The following is a 16,389-nucleotide window of genomic DNA, read 5'->3' on the forward strand; positions in this document are numbered from 1 at the left end:
CAGAAATGTCAAACATGTTTTTCATAATCCTTCCCATATATTGTTTTATTGTCCAAAGAATTCATACTATATCTGGAATCTACGGAACATTATTTTTGTCAGAGTGAAAATGTTAGGCCATTGAGGCAAGAAGACTATGTACGGGACATTCAAGGCAAAAACCCTGTAATCGGGATTGTTCCAGATGAAGTCATTGGGAAAGATATGAGGGAAAATGTTGACGGGAGTATGAAACCAACATGTGATGTAACATGGGGTGATGGTAAGGGGGAGTCAAGAAAACCAATTCTATATAATCTGAGCTGTTAAAAAATAAAGTAGACGAGCTCTTGCATTACAACCAGAGTCCGTGCACTTCTCGCTGACGCTACTTATCCCTGGGGTATCCCTGGACCCGCCGGGGCTGGACTCCAGCATCTTGAGAGTCCCTTGGACTGCAAGATCAAACCAATCAATCCTAAAGGAAATCAACCCTGAGTATTCACTGGCGCGAGATGCTGAAGCCGAAGCTCCGGTACTCTGGCCACCAGATGCAAAGAGCCGACTCACTGAAAAATACCCTGAAGCTGGGAAAGATTGAGGCTAGAAGAAGGGGACGACAGAGGATGAGATAGCTGGATGGCATCGCCAACTCAATAGACATGAGTTTGAGCAAGCTCTGGGAGCTGGTGAAGGACAGGGAAGCCTGGTGCTGCAGTCCATGGGGTCGCAAAGAGTTGGACATGACTGGGCAACTGAACAACAATAATAATTATAGAGAATATAGGTCCATATGTGTGTGTGTGTATACATATTAATATACTGACACACAGAATAAAACAACTCCGTGACCAACTAACTCAAAGGCCCCAAATAAGCCCAGGTGGAGAGGCACAGCCCGTCTCTCAGCAGAGCAGGTGTTTGGAGAGTTCCTGCATCCTGGGGAGGGGCGGCACCAGCACATCTACCCACCTCTCTCAGATCATGGTTGCCTCTGCCAACTAAGACGTTCTGTCCCATCACACATGGCCCTCAGTCTGTGAGTCTCACCCACCTCTGAATTTCCACTCATATCTTTGCCTCATAGGAGTCAAGGAGAGTGTCTGTTCAGAAATATGTGTGGCAGTAATTTTTAAAAGCTGCCTTTTGTTATATAAGCTCACTGAGCAGGTCTGACGGTTAAGAAGTCCATGGTGCTGACAACTGAATCTAAACGTCTGTTACCAGCTTGAGCAACTCTACAGACACTCTACACACACACCCCCTATGTTTCGGGGAGCCAAACCCATTCTGAGGCACTTCTGATGCACACTGGCCCTGGTTTTACACTTCCCATCCATAAGGCTCTGCAGTATAAACCATAATCACTCTACTTAGACATCTGTCAGATACTGTCATCCACAAAGTGTGACCCAGCCCACCTCAGTTACATGTTATAATTTCATTATGGATCTACCATCCTAATTTCATTCCAGGTGGTTTGCTGTTTCCATGGTATTGCTGTTTCCATGAATGCCAGGCTGGCCACAGCGCTGAGTCCTCTATGACTGTGTCCCCCCCAGGTATGATTTCACAGACATTCTAAGGCTCTTTTTGCTATGCTGAGGAAGTCTTCTTTCTTTTTTAAAAATTTTTTATTGGCATATAGTAGATTTATAATGTTGTATTAGTTTTCTACTGTACAGCAAAGTGAATCAGTAAAACATATACATAGATCTACTCTTTTTAAGATTCTCTTCCCATATAGGCCATTACAGAGTATTGAGTAGAGTTCCCTGTGTTATACAATAAATCCTCACGGGAACTTTATTTCTGATGACCACACTGCCTACTCCAGTATTTTCAACATTCACAAAGTATCCATGAGTTTCTATGAGTGCTACTAATGCTGAAAAAAACAAAAACCTGAACTCAAGTTGTTACTCACATGTAACTAGTCACTTACAGCCACCTAAACTTAAGGTGCCAGCAACTAGCCTAAGGCGCTGAAGATACTAGAGTAATCATGTGGAGATACAATCTCCTTGTAATAAATAAGATCACAAACTATAGAGGAAATAGACCTGCCAGAATTAGAGGAAAAGAGTAATGAGCACTAATCAAAGAGTTAAGGACCACATTACGACTGAAGGATCCTATACACCTTTGCCTTTGTGGACCCTTCCACCATGAAAAACATATTAATATAAAAAGATGACACTGTTATATACATTTTCTTCCACCTAAAAATTCACCTTTTTTTCTTCTGATTTTAAAAGAAGTGCCTTTATGCAGCACTGTGCCTACAGTACCAAGTAATGTTTAAGCCCATCTTAGGTTCTGTGGCAGTTTGGGTGGATCCCAGGAAGCTGCAACAAGAGAGAGCTGAAGGTCAAAGACTGATGAGAGAAGGCAGGGAATTCCAGGAAGCGGAAGTATGTTATAGAAGTAACACAGCAAGACCTCCTGCAAACTTAAGGGAGAAATGATGTCCAACAGAATATAATGTGAACAACATGCTATTTTACAAGTTTTGGTAACCACATATAAAAGGCTAAAAGAACTGAAAATAGTTCTAATAACATGCTTTCCTTATCCCCAATCACCCAAAATGGTGTATCACTGCAAAATATAACCAGCCTAAAAAAAATTTAGATATTGTAACACTCCAAAACTAAAAACGTTCAAAACCATTCAGGTAAACTCAGATCCTAAAGCTCAGACAGCTGAAGTTAAATAAATAGTACTGACAAAACCCAAAAATCCGGGCAGAAGACCGTTTCATAGTGGTTTAGTATTTAAAGATCTTTATTTCACTCCGTCCGTGTATCACACTCACCACTACCCACCTACCTTACGTGATAACCCCTCCAGTGTTAGAGATGAGCCACTAGACCCTTTTTAGAAAACATCTTGAACGATTTGTCTTTAAGATAGAAAGAGGATAGGGGAAAGCACCAACACAGTCCCCCACTGCCACAAATTATGCGACCGACTTATCCACATTTGGGGAAATCGCTGGGGTCAGCACATCTGGAGTGCAACGGATGAGCCTCGCCCGGGAAAACCACCTGATGCTGGTTATCTTCCCCGAGGTTGACCTTGGCACTACCCGCGGCTGTGCACACCACTGTAAGATCTGCGTCACTCCTGAAACGACTCCAATTGGCCTTTATCCTAGCGATTCAAATAAACATATTTTCAAACTATATTTTAGTATTGTTAATAGATAATCAAGCCCGTATTTCCGGGGAACGCGGTTCCAAACGCCTTGAGCCATCCCTGTAGCTACTCCACCGCCGCCTCGCGGCCCGCGCCCCCTGCCGGCCGCTTCCTCCAACAACTCGCCGCGCCCGGCCCGACAGAAACCCACCGCGTCCTGAAGCGGGCTAACTGAAGGTCTTCGGATCTCCCAGTGTGGAGTCCATGGGGCACACCCACGCAAAGAGTTTTTTAGTCGTCAGTCGACTTCATCCTCGCCTGGCTCCCAACGCTTCAGACCAGCCCCGGGAGAGGAGCCGGGCATCGACTCGAGAATATCTTGGCTACGGGCTTGAGGTTGGATTCCAGTGTTCACGGGGCACGACTCGAGATAAGCTTCTCCTTTCAGAATCAGTTTGTGCAGAACGAAGAGGAAACAGCCAGTCAGATCCCTCCCTGAGCGCAGGCCTCACCCAGGCTTTATCTCCTGCCCCTGCTCTGTTAACATCCCCCATCCTCCTCTGAGAAGGGGCAGTATCCTCAGGGAATAGACGGAGTCCATTCCTACCTTTGCCCCCTGGATTTTCCTTTCTCCTCATCTCTGTGTTTGGCTAAGTGATGTATATATATAACCTATTTTGTTGCTGTTCTATTCTCCCAGCATTTTATGTTTTGAACCAAGGTAAGTTTCTCTTGCCTCCTGACTACTTATTGACAGAGAGGAGTCTGACCTTTCAGTTCACTAGATTCTTCAGACTCTAGATACCATGTGACTCACTAGCCCCTCAACCACCTCATCCTCCTGCTTCAGCAGAGCACACTTACTGCATGTGGTCCTAGATCCTACTTTTGTTCTCCCCAGCACTGCTGGAGGAAGTTGTGATCCTCCTACCCCAAATTCATGCAAACTGCAGTCACATCTTCACTGCAATTTGGCATTCTTCTTATACACATCTTTTCAATCCCCTCTACCCTGATGTTTTAAACCTCCACCTAAACCAGTGGTTCTCAATTACTATGCCACTGTTCTCAAGGGGTGATTTTGAAAGTTTGTGGGGACATTTCAGTTTCCTTGGGTAGCCAAGCCAAGTATTTGCATATTAAAACACTTTATTATAATATTTTGTTTCTCCTTTATATTACAGTTAGAACATTTACATCAACTGTGGGGAAACATATAACTTACATTTTCTAGGAACATCTTGAATATTCATATTTTCCATGAATATACTATGAACAGTAAAATAAATATTACTATTTGTTATGCAAAGGGACCCTAAGGTTTTACAGAATTGAGAACTACAATCCTAATCCAATCACACCCATTCTTTTATAGGAGTGAGAACAATTTACCTTCTCCTTTATTTCAAAAGTACAAATGAATGCTTTTCTCACCAGTGTTTCTCAAAGTGTAAGCATCAACATCATCTTCTGAACCAATGTCTGGCTATGAGATCTGGGTGTTGCCGTGCTCTCCTCCAGGGGATCAGGGGCATCTTCCCCACCCAGGCATCAAATCTACATCTCTCATATATCCTGCACTGGCAGGCGGGTTCTTTACCACTAGTGCCACCTTGGAAGCCCCTCATTCCACGTGCCCTCCCAATTCCATCCTCTATGATCTTAGCCCTTTCCGCTGACCTGGCTTTAGCACCTCTCCTTTCAAACATATACAAGTGTCCTTTATCTAGAAAATAAACTTTTTTCAATTCCACAGTCACCCTGCAGTACTATTCTCTTATTTTTCTTTCCTGGATCTTAAGAGTTAAGAATTCATTGGTTTAACATCACATTTATGGAGGAGCTCCTACATGTTAAGACACTATTCTGTGGCTTTACAGATATTATCTCATTTAATTCTCAACAATTACTGTTTAGGTTGTACAAACAAAAAAGAGCAAAGAGTGTTCCGCTCATCAGTGAATTCTACAAGGATGAATTAACCTGCTGCAGTCACTGACCAACAGTGCACTCTGTTATCAGAAGAGATTAAGGCGATAAAAGGATGAAGGACTCTGTGCTCCAGGCCTAGGAAATTAAGACAATGAGAGGATGCTTATTGTTTGCTTTGGGCAAACAGGCCCTGAAATAGTTAGGTGTATCTCAAGAAGAATTTTAATAAACCCAGCTTCTTGCTATCTTCCCATACAGAGAAAAGCCCTGAAGTCATTAACTTGTGATATCTGTTCTTTGTAAACTAGCAGTAATCCTTTACCAAGATACCTACTTGACTGCATTCCCCACCAAAAACCATCATACATAAACTAGCCTCTCTCTTACCTCTTCAGAGCAGTTTCTCAGAGCTACTGAGAAGCTGTTTCCTTGGCTTTAGTCCTCAGTAAGACCCTGATGCAAATTTAACTCACAATGCTTTCACTGTGCATTTTTATTTCTATAGGCAGTTGGCACTAAGTATTATTGTCCACTTTAGAGATGAAGAAAATGAGGCAGAAGACAATTAACTAATTTACCTAAAACCACCCAGTTAAACAGTAGCAGAACTAGTGAGTTTATGCTCTTAACCTCTACACTCAGTGGTTCATAGACTGATATACAGTTGACCCTTGATCAACTTGGGGTTCACTTACATGCAGATTTTTTTCCATAAATAAGTACCACAGTACTACAGGACCTGAGGGTATGGATACAGAAGAACTGCAGATACAGAGGGCCAACTATAAATTATACACAGATTTTTAACTGCATGGAGGGTTGGTGCCCCTGACCCTCACATTTTCAAGGGTCAAAGCCTCATTACAGTTAGGGTCTACTAACCTGTGGAGAATATCAGGTTAGAAAAACTGGGAGTATTCATCTCCCCAGAGCAAAACTGGAAAATCCTCCAAAACAGTTACAGTCTCTTTGGCATCAGAGAATTTAGGAGAACAGATTAGGATCCTCTCAATGTGATGTGGTCAGTGAGACAAAGGAAGGTATTCTCAAGCCCTGGGACTAAGGGGAGTTTCTAAGATACACTGATTGTTTAATTTGTCTTCAAACTGATCACCTTAGCCTTCACTCCATCCATGAGAAATTAATGTGGCCAACACACATTATACATGTTTTCTTGCCATTTCCCCCTACTCCATCAACAGCAGAAAATGACTGCATTTTTTTCAAAGGTCACTCTTGCCTACTGATTATGAAAGTGCTCACCTCTCCTCTTTCTCCATCTTTTTTCAGGAAGGTTTGTTCTCCTCTCTTGTTCCCTAACTGGGGCAATTCTGCAAGGCCCAGTCCTTGACTGTTGTATTTCTCAGCTTCCATGTTCTTTCTTCAAAAACTGATCCCACCTCCCAGATGTCTCCCTGGTGCTTCAGTGGTAAAGAATCCACCTGCCAATGCAGGAGACACGGGTTTGATCCCTGGGTTTGGAAGGCCCCCTGGAGAAGGAAAAGGCAACACATGCCAGTATTCTTGCCTGGCAAATCTCATGGACAGGGGAGCCTGGCAGGCTACAGTCCCTGGGGTCACAAAAACAGTTAGACATGACTTAGCAACAAAACAGCAAACAACAACTATTCAACTAGGCCCGTTCTATAGCTTGCTTCCACATCATCATTTCATATCTTTACGTCTCAGCCTCAGCAGAGACATAGGAGTCACACCCATGGCCTGGGCTGCTGGCTAACTGAATGGCCTGCCATCTCTCCAGTATAAACAGCCGAGAGCCGACAAATGAGAGTGACTGGTAACTAAACACTGCTGGGAGTGGAAACGGCAGAGCATCTCCTGGACTAGACTTTCAATTGACTATGGCCAAAAGAAAGTCTCTGCTACCACAGACTATCAGTTGGAAGAGTCAGGTGATGAGCCGCAAACTGGGAAAGCAATTCTGTGATCTCTTCACAGACACAGCTGCGTGACTTGGGCTTTTTTACTACATATATAAACTTGGTACTCACCATACCTTGCCTATACTTTCCACTCCATCCGCGTTTATTTCTCACTTCCCTAAATACTTGTTCTTGGATTTACTTCTCCAAGTAGCACAGCTCCTTTAAAACAGTAGCACATTTGATTTTTCAAGTAGGATGTGTACGTGCATGTTCAGTCGTTTCAGTTGTGTCCAAGTCTTGGCGACCCTATGGACCGCCAGGCTCCTCTGCCCTCTCCAAGGGATCTTCCCGACCCAGGGATCGAACCTGTGTCTCTTATGTCTCCTGCATTGGCAGGCAGGTTCTTTACCATTAGCACCACCCAGGAAGCCCTTTAAAGCAGGGATGTAAAAAAAAAAAAAAATTTTTTTTAATAAAATAAAGTAGGGATGTCATCCTAAAAGTTTTTAACTTGTACAATCTTTCATTTACATAATGAAATCACAAGCTCCCATCTGACCTTGAATTTAAAAGATAGGAAAACAAAAGAGTCAAAACAGAAAATCATGTTTTGGGAAAGAAGTTCTGATTTTAAAAGTTACCATTCAGCCTTTGGGAAAACTGAAGAGTCCAAAGGAAAAAAATCATTATAAATATGTATTTTATGGTGTCAAAAAAATTCCCCTCCCCCACCCCTGTGGTTTGTTCATTTTTTACCATTTCATCCCCCCAACCCTTTTAAAAATTTTATTGAAGTATAGTTTATTTGCAGTGTGGTGTTAAATCTTGAAGGCTTTAAAAATTAATAGTCATAAATGTCTAGACACAAACATATATTTTTAACTTTAAAGAAAAAAAATGAGACTAGGCTACCCATCCTACACAATAATCACAGTATTCATTCATCCAACATCCTCTTATTGAGCCTTCATTTACTGTTTTCAAGGCATTTTCTTTGGAGCTAGAAAATCCAAAGTGGAAAAAAAATAAAAAAGAAAATTCCTGCCCTCTTTGTTCTGATGACTGGCTAGTAAAAATCACAGGGTGGAGGAGAAGGACTAACATAAAGGAAAAATTCATAATAAAAGGTGACCTAAGTAAGACCCAGAAAGAAGGCTGAGTGCTGAAAAATTGATGCTTTTGAATTGTGGTGCTGGAGAAGACACCACATGATGCATCATCAATTCAAGGGTCATAAGTCTCAGAAAACTGCAGGAGATAAGGACAGGGAAGCCTGGCGTGCTGCAGAGTCAGATGGGACTTAGCAACTGGACAACAACAATGAAAAAGGTCAGTTTTTCATTCCAATCCCAAAGAAAGAAAAGGCCAGTTTTGATTCCAGTCCCAAAGAAGGGCAATGCCAAAGAATATTCAAACTACTGCACAATTGCACTGATTTCACATGCTAGCAAGATAATGCTCAAAATCCTTCAAGCTAGGCCTTAACAGTATGTGAACCAAGAACTTCCAGAGGCACAAGCTGAATTTAGAAAAGGCAGGGGAACCAGAGATCAAACTGGCAACATCTGTTGTATCATAGGAAAAGCAAGGGAATTCCAGGAAACCATCGACTTTTTTTTTCATAGACTAAAGCCTTTGACTGTGTGGATCACAACAAGCTGTGGAAAATTCTTAAAGAGATGGGAATACCAGACCACCCTACCTGCCTCCTGAGAAACCTGTACGCAGGTCAAGAAGTAACAGTTAGAACCAGACATGGAACAACAGACTGGGTGAAAATTGGGAGAGAAGTACATCAAGACTGTATGTTGTCACCCTGCCTATTTAATTTCTATGCAGAGTAGTGGTGTTAGTCACTTAGTCATGTCCGACACTTTGTGATCCCATGGACTGTAACTCACTAGGCCTCTCTGTCCAGAAGGATTCTCTAGGCAAGAATACTGGAGTGGGTTGCCATTCCCTTCTCCGGGAGATCTTCCCAACCCAGAAATTGAACCTGGGTCTCCCACGTTGCAGGCAGATTCTTTACCATCTGTACGTCTACACAGAGTACATCATTCGAAATGCCAGGCTGAATGAAGCTCAATCTGGAATCAAGATTGCCAGGAGAAATATCAACAACGTCAGATATGCAGATGACACCACCCTAATGTCAGGAAGCAAAGAGGAACTAAAGGTGATGAAGGTGATAAAGTGAAAAGGCTGGCTTAAAACTCAACATTCAAAAAACTTAAGATCATGGCATCCAGTCCCATCACTTCATGGCAAACTGATGGGGGAAAAAATGGAAACAGTAACAGAGTTTATTTTCTTTGGCTCCAAAATCACACGTACGGTGACGGCAGTCACAAAATTAAAAGACGCTTGCTCCTTGGAAGAAAAGCTATGACCAACCTAGACAACGTATTAAAAAGCAGAGACATCACGTTGTCGTCAAAGGTCTGTCTAGTTAAAGTATGGGTTTTCCAGTGGTCATGTACGGCTGTGAGAGTTGGACCATAAAGAAGGCTGAGCGCTGAAGAATTGATGCTTTTAACTGTGGTGTTGGAGAAGACTTATGAGAATCTGTGAAAACAGTCCCTCCTAAAGGAAATCAACTCTGAATATTCATTGGAAGGACTGATGCTAAATCTGAAGGTCCAGTACTTTGGCCACCTGATGCAAGCAACTGACTCACTGGAAAAGACCCTGATGTTGGGAAAGACTGAAGACAAAAGGAGAAGAGGCCAGGAGAGGATGAGATGGTTGGATAACATCACTGACCCAATGGACATGAACTTGGGCAAACTCCAGGAGATAGTGAGGAACAGGAAGGCCTGGCATGCTCTGTCCATGGGGTTGCAAAGAGTTGGACAGAACTTAGTGACTGAACAACAACAAATAGTTGCTTTACAGTATTATATTAATTTCAGGTGTACAACACAGTGATTCAATATTTTTATAGATTATATTCCAGTTTCTTGGGCTCCAAAATCACTGTGGACAGTGACTGCAGCCATGAAAGTAAGACGTTTGTTCCTTGGAAGAAAAGCTATGAAAAACCTAAACAGCGTATTGAAAAGAGAGACATTACTTTGCCTACAAAGGTCCATGTAGTCAAAGCTATGGTTTTTCCAGTATGTATGGATGTGGGAGCAGGACAATAAAAAAGGCTGAGCGCTAAAGAACTGATGCCTTCAAACTGTGGTGCTGCAGAAGACTCTTGAGAGTCCCTTGGACAGCAAGGAGATCAAACCAGTCAATCCTAGAAGAAATCAGTCCTGAATATTCATTAGAAGGACTGATGCTGAAGCTGAAACTCCAATACTTTGGCCACCTGATGCAAAGAGCCGACTCATCAGAAAAGACCCTGATGCTGGGAAAGATTGAGGATAGGAGGACAAGGAGATGACACAGGATGAGATGGTTGGATGGCATCACTGACTCAATGGACATGAGTCTGAACAGGCTTTGGGCGTTGGTGATGGACAGGGAAGCCTGTAGTTCTGCAATCCATGGGGTTGTAAAGAGTCAGACACGACTGAGTGACTGAACAACAAAAAAGAAAGAAAGTGAAAGTCGTTCAGTTGTGTCTGACTTTTCGTGACCCCATGGACTATACAGTCCATGGAATTCTCTAGGTCAGAATACTGGAGTGGGTAGCCTTTCCCTTCTCCAGGGGATCTTCCCAACCAGGGATCGAACCCAGGTCTCTCGCATTGGAGGCGGATTCTTTATCAGCTGAGCCACAAAGGAAGCCCAGGAATACCAGAGTGGGTAGCCTAAGCCTTCTCCAGGGGATCTTCCCCACCCAGGAATGGAACTGGGGTCTCCTGCATTGCAGGCGGATTCTTTACCAGCTGAGCTATCAGGGAAACCCAACAACAACAAAGATTATTACAAAATGGTGGCTATATTGCCCCTGTGCCATACAATTTATCCTTCTTTTATACATATGAATTTGTACTCTTATCTATACCTATTTTGCCCCTCCCTCCTTCCCCCTTCCACTGGTAACCACTAGTTTTTTCTCTGTATCTGTGAATCTGCTTCCGTTTTGTTATATACACTGCTGCTGCTGCTGCTAAGTCACTTCAGTCGTGTCCCGCTAGGCTCCTCTGTCCCTGGGATTCTCCAGGCAAGAACACTGGAGTGGGTTGCTATTTCCTTCTCCAGTGCATGAAAGTGAAAAGTGAAAGTGAAGTCGCTCAGTCGTGCCTGACTTTTAGCGACGCTATGGACTGCAGCCTACTAGGCTCCTCTGTCCATGGGATTTTCCAGAGTACTGGAGTGGGGTGCCATTGCCTTCCCCAGTTATATACACTAGCTTGTTGTATTTTTTTAGATTCCACATATAAGCGATGACACAGAGTATTTGTCTTTCTCCATTTGACTTACTTCACTAGAATTGTATACTCTAGATCTATCCATGTTGTTGCAAATTGCAGAATTTCATTCTTTTTTATGGCTCGTTAATATTCCATTGTGTGTATATATCTATATCTATATAGATACAAATATATAAATCTTTATCCATCATCTGTTGATAGATACTTAAGTTGCTTCTATATATTAGCTACTGTAAATAATGCTATTATGAACATTGGGGTGCATGCTATCTTTTTGAATTAGTGTTTTCATTTTCTTTGGATATATACTGAGAAATGGAATTGCTGGATCATATAGTGGTTCTATTTTTAATGTTTTGAGGACCCTCTATACTGCTTTCTGCCGGGAGCCATTATGGGAGGTCTCGCCCATGACGAGGTCATGAAGAAAATACCGGGCAGGCAAGGCCATCCGGGATCCCATCCATGACGAGGTCATGAGGAAAATCCCTGACAGGCAAGGCTGTCTAGGATAAGGGACCCTCCAGGTTGGCCTTGGCCTCTACCCCACCCTGTATCCTCCCCCCTTTTCTGCTGTTGTTCTTGTTTGCCCTGTTGCAGATTCTTGTGTTGCCTGCCTAGAGTTCTCCTGCTCCTCTTTCATTGAATGAGGACCCCGGCAAGTGGCGCCACGAACAGGGAACCTGAAGGTAATCCCCCCCATTGTTCAGTCTTCGGGACAGCTAGGACCCCACTAGGGCGCCACAGGCGCCCCTGCATAAGATAGGTAGGGTAAGGAAAGTGGGTAGGCTTCAGGTTTTAGAACCCCACTAGGGCGCTACAGGCCCCCCTACATAAGAAAGGTAGGGTAAGAAATGTGGGTACGTTTCAGGTTCTTTCTTCTCTAAAATTAAGCCTCTTCCTTTTTTTTCTCTTTTTTTCTTCTTCTAATTAGTAACAGAAATGGGTAACAGTGAGTCAAAAGAAAGACAGCTTTTTATTGGAGTTATAATGCAACTCCTTAACTGCAGAGTAATTAAAGTTAAAAAGACCAGCGTTCAATCTTTTTTCACATTTGTACAGGAGCAATGTCCTTGGTTTCCAGAAGAGAGCAGTTCTCCTGGGTTCCCTTACCCTCCTGCTGTCCACCCGAGTGCCCTTCCCAATGGAGTCTCTTGCTTTGTCAGCACATGTGTCTCCTCGGACAATTCATTTCCGAGTGTTAGACAAGAGCCCGGTTTCGGGCCCTGGAAGGGGTCCCCCTTCCCGCTACTGGTGGGGACTCTTCTTCGCTGAGACTGACATCCTGACCACTTGGGATACTCAGGGGCCAGCTTGCCTGCCAATGGACCAGACCCATTGGCCGCAACTGGGACCCTTTTGTCCCTGGTCTCCTCCTGACGCAGACAGCTGGTCAGAGTGCCCCGACCGGTGAGGAACAAGAGACTTTATTGAGCTCTTTCCCCTTCCCTCTCTTTCTTCTCCTTAGCCCTTCCTATCCTTCCCGTTTTTCTAGTCCCCTGGTCCTGGACGCAGGAATCTAAAAGGCTTTTAAAAATTCTACTTATTTCAACCTTTTTTTATAAACTAGTAAATCTTATATTGTAATATCTAATTCATGACCAATCTTAGAAAATGAAGCTAGATCTTGCACTGTGTCTGTCTAATTATGTCTTGGTGTGTCTTTGTCTCTGGGTAATATTTTTTAGGTTAATTTGTAAATGAGCTCTATTTAATTGGCTTAAAAAAAAAAGGTAAGCACTTACAAATCAAATAATTCTAAATTAAGCAATAAATTCCAGGTTCAGGTGAACTAGAAAATATTCAGTATTAAATACCTGATATTAATGTTTGTTTGTTGACCTATCTAATATAGACATGTCTTAAAATAACATCAAGTAAAATATTTTCATTGTAACTAGGTTTAATGTAAGTTAAATATTCTATCTGTTACAAGTTTGTCAACAAGAAAATTACCTTGAATAAAGAAACTTATAATAAATGTAAATGAGATATGAGTTTATATATAAACTCTATTAAAAATAATTATTCTTTAGGAATATTTGTCTACAATAGTCTCTCCAGATTGGTATAACTTGAATTTCTAAGGGTTGTACTAAACTAAGTATTGAAAGTCTATTAAATAATTAGGTCATTTCCAAATAAAATAAGATTTTGAAACATTTACTACTAAACACTGATTTCCTTTTACAGAAAAACTAAAGAAGTTTGGGACTGTTGATGAATAAAAGTAAGCTGATGCAAAAACTTGAATCTGACTTTTCTCTCTGTTAAAAGAACACACTTTCTTCAGATGTTGAACTGCATTTGACAATAAATTTATGTTTATTTACCTCTTAAATGGTCTGTTCTATATTTGCCTCTAAAATCCTATATTGTTACTTTGGCTGAGTAAATAGCTGTTGTTTCACAGTGACCTGTAGTCCCATCTGACTGAATGTCTAAACCTTTCTGCTCTTTGTTGACAAAACTTCCTAAATTATTCTGATGAAGCGCTTTTAGCTTCTAGTTAACTTTGGGATGCTTCAGAGGGCCCCTGAAGCATCCCAGGAAAAAATATTAAACTATGTTTACGTGGTTGGTTAAATTACATAAAAAAGATTATCAAATGAGTAATAAATCTGCTCGTGTTATAATATATGGTAGCCATATTTTATGGTTTATGGTAGGCCATATGGTATACCATATATAATATATGGTATTTTTAGGATATCTGTAAAAATTACTAATGCAGATATCCTATATAGAGTTCTTAACATTTTAATATGTCTTAATATTCTAATGAAAAACCTGATGACGTCACAAAAGTTAACAAAGGACTGAATGAACCATCGAATATGCTTATAACTTTTATGGTTTCTATCTGAAAAATTACAGGTTTGAATCTTGTGTTTTCCGGGAGTAAGAAAAACCTTCCTCTCAAACTAATTATAGAAAAAATTTGGTCTCTCAAACAGGGAATGCCTCGGAGTCCTGAATACATTTTCCTGCTAGCCTGTGTCTCCCAAACTTAACTGGGCTTACTTACCCAACCCCCACTTTATTACAGGTCATAAAATAGACGGAAAAGAGACCGATCAAATCAACCAATGACACCGCCCATATGCCCCCTCCCTGTAACCCTCACACCCTGGGGAGGAAGAAAAACTAATTAACACTTTTTTAGGCTGTGAAGTCCTTCCATTGCCTGGGCCCAGAAAAATTATGCATAAACGTCGGCTGACAAACTTGGGCTTTCGTCCTACCTCCAAAAGAAGGCTTTCGGACATTGCGGCCCTTTCTCTGTCTGTGAACCATGTTTATACTACTAAAACTTTAGGGAAAGAGTTAAGGAAAAAATAAAAAACATATATTATGCTGCTTAAGTGGCTTAAAAGATTACTAACACTATGTTGAAACATTACCATGACAAAGGACTTCTTGGCTGGCTTGACAGTGGAATGACATCCTCCTCCTACTCCTGGAATCCTCCTCGATAAACAAATTGGGCCTGAGCTATGAGACATATATAAAACATAAAAGCTTGCTGCCAACACCAGAAAACTTGAGGTTCGGACTGGACATTTCATGGGGACCAGTCGTGGTCATAGTAACTATTTCTTTTGCTATAATCAGTCATATTTTATACAGGCCTATGTCCCACTTACAATTTAATCTGTAACTTGTATTAATTGCCAATTTTGTGTGACTCCTGTTCAATTCAATTATAGTACCTACAACTGGGAACAAATCAAATTTCATTTACATGATAACGCCTCTCTAAATGTACTATTACTGTAAAAAAAAAATCTTTGAAATTTTTTCTAAACGTCTGCCCTCTTCCACTAATTTGAAAACTTTAGCGGAACAAATTATCCAGCTAAACCCACAAAGATGGTTTTAAATTATTACCCACAACATTGGGTCTAAAACTGTAACTTTGGTGATTGTCTTGATAATTGTATTTGTTGTTTATCGTCACTTTTCTATAAGGTTAGTTAATACTGGTCAAACTTATTTGGTCAAGACCTTTTTTGCAGGTGTGATAAAATAGGAAAAATTGTCAAAAAGCAATTAACAGGAGGCTTCCCGTGTGCTGTTATGGATCTGTCAGGAAACCTCTGGCCCTTATTAATTCCTGAAATCCAGGCATTTCCTTCATTAGTTTCTCATTACGGTGATAAGTACCCTCTTCTCTCTTTAATAGAGATCACCTTAAGTTCTGTAAGTCTGAAATCTTAATCTTTATCTTTGCTGAAAATAACTACAGTATATATGCCCATGCCATGTTGATTAAAACACCTTTGCTCCATCAGAGCTTTGGTCCCCACAGAATAGCTCCAGCATAAGTTTAGATTTAGATAGACTGCATGGACAGATTAGAACAATCGAGCATTCCCGACTGGATTTTACTGCTGCTGGAGCCGCCAGTGATTTCTTTGAAACTCTCTCCATCTTTATCTCTGCCAGAAACATCTTGTCTACTGTTCTCAGTTACATCGCTGTAATAGTGCTGATTCTTCTTATTATTGTTATTCTCCCTTGTATCGTCAGAACTCTTTGGCAGAGCACTCAGAATCTCGCAACTGAGATCCATCTGGTTGTTTTAAAAAAATAAAAAAGGGAGAGATGCCGGGAGCTATTATGGGAGGTCCCGCCCATGACGAGGTCATGAAGAAAATACCGGGCAGGCAAGGCCATCCGGGATCCCATCCATGACGAGGTCATGAGGAAAATCCCTGACAGGCAAGGCTGTCTAGGATAAGGGACCCTCCAGGTTGGCCTTGGCCTCTACCCCACCCTGTATCCTCCCCCTTTTTCTGCTGTTGTTCTTGTTTGCCCTGTTGCAGATTCTTGTGTTGCCTGCCTAGAGTTCTCCTGCTCCTCTTTCATTGAATGAGGACCAACTTAAAACCCTAATTAATAAACGTCCTAGACGCTGGTACCCTATGAAAGTGCCAGGGATGAAGGAAATGCTTCAATTCAAACCCTTTTGCTGGCATTCTGGTTTGTTTGATAAATGTGTGCTCTCATTGCAAAAAATGCTCATGATTGTTCTAAACATCCTAAGCACAGTACGCTAACAAAAGAAACTATTAAGCATAGGTCCCTCCGCGGGGTGAGAAAAGCTCCACAAATATTAT

The 16,389-nt window shown here is 41.7% G+C and overlaps 1 non-coding gene across 1 annotated transcript; it reads right to left on the reverse strand.

Annotated features, from left to right (window-relative positions):
• Positions 1-2,903: 2,903 nt before the first annotated feature.
• On the reverse strand, positions 2,904-3,061 carry LOC133058186 (U1 spliceosomal RNA). The gene has a single exon (XR_009693292.1). It is a non-coding gene; the product is annotated as a U1 spliceosomal RNA (small nuclear RNA).
• Between the last annotated feature and the right edge of the window lie 13,328 nt (positions 3,062-16,389).

Source organism: Dama dama, chromosome 5, assembly GCF_033118175.1.
Source record: "Dama dama isolate Ldn47 chromosome 5, ASM3311817v1, whole genome shotgun sequence".
Taxonomy (NCBI): domain Eukaryota; kingdom Metazoa; phylum Chordata; class Mammalia; order Artiodactyla; family Cervidae; genus Dama; species Dama dama.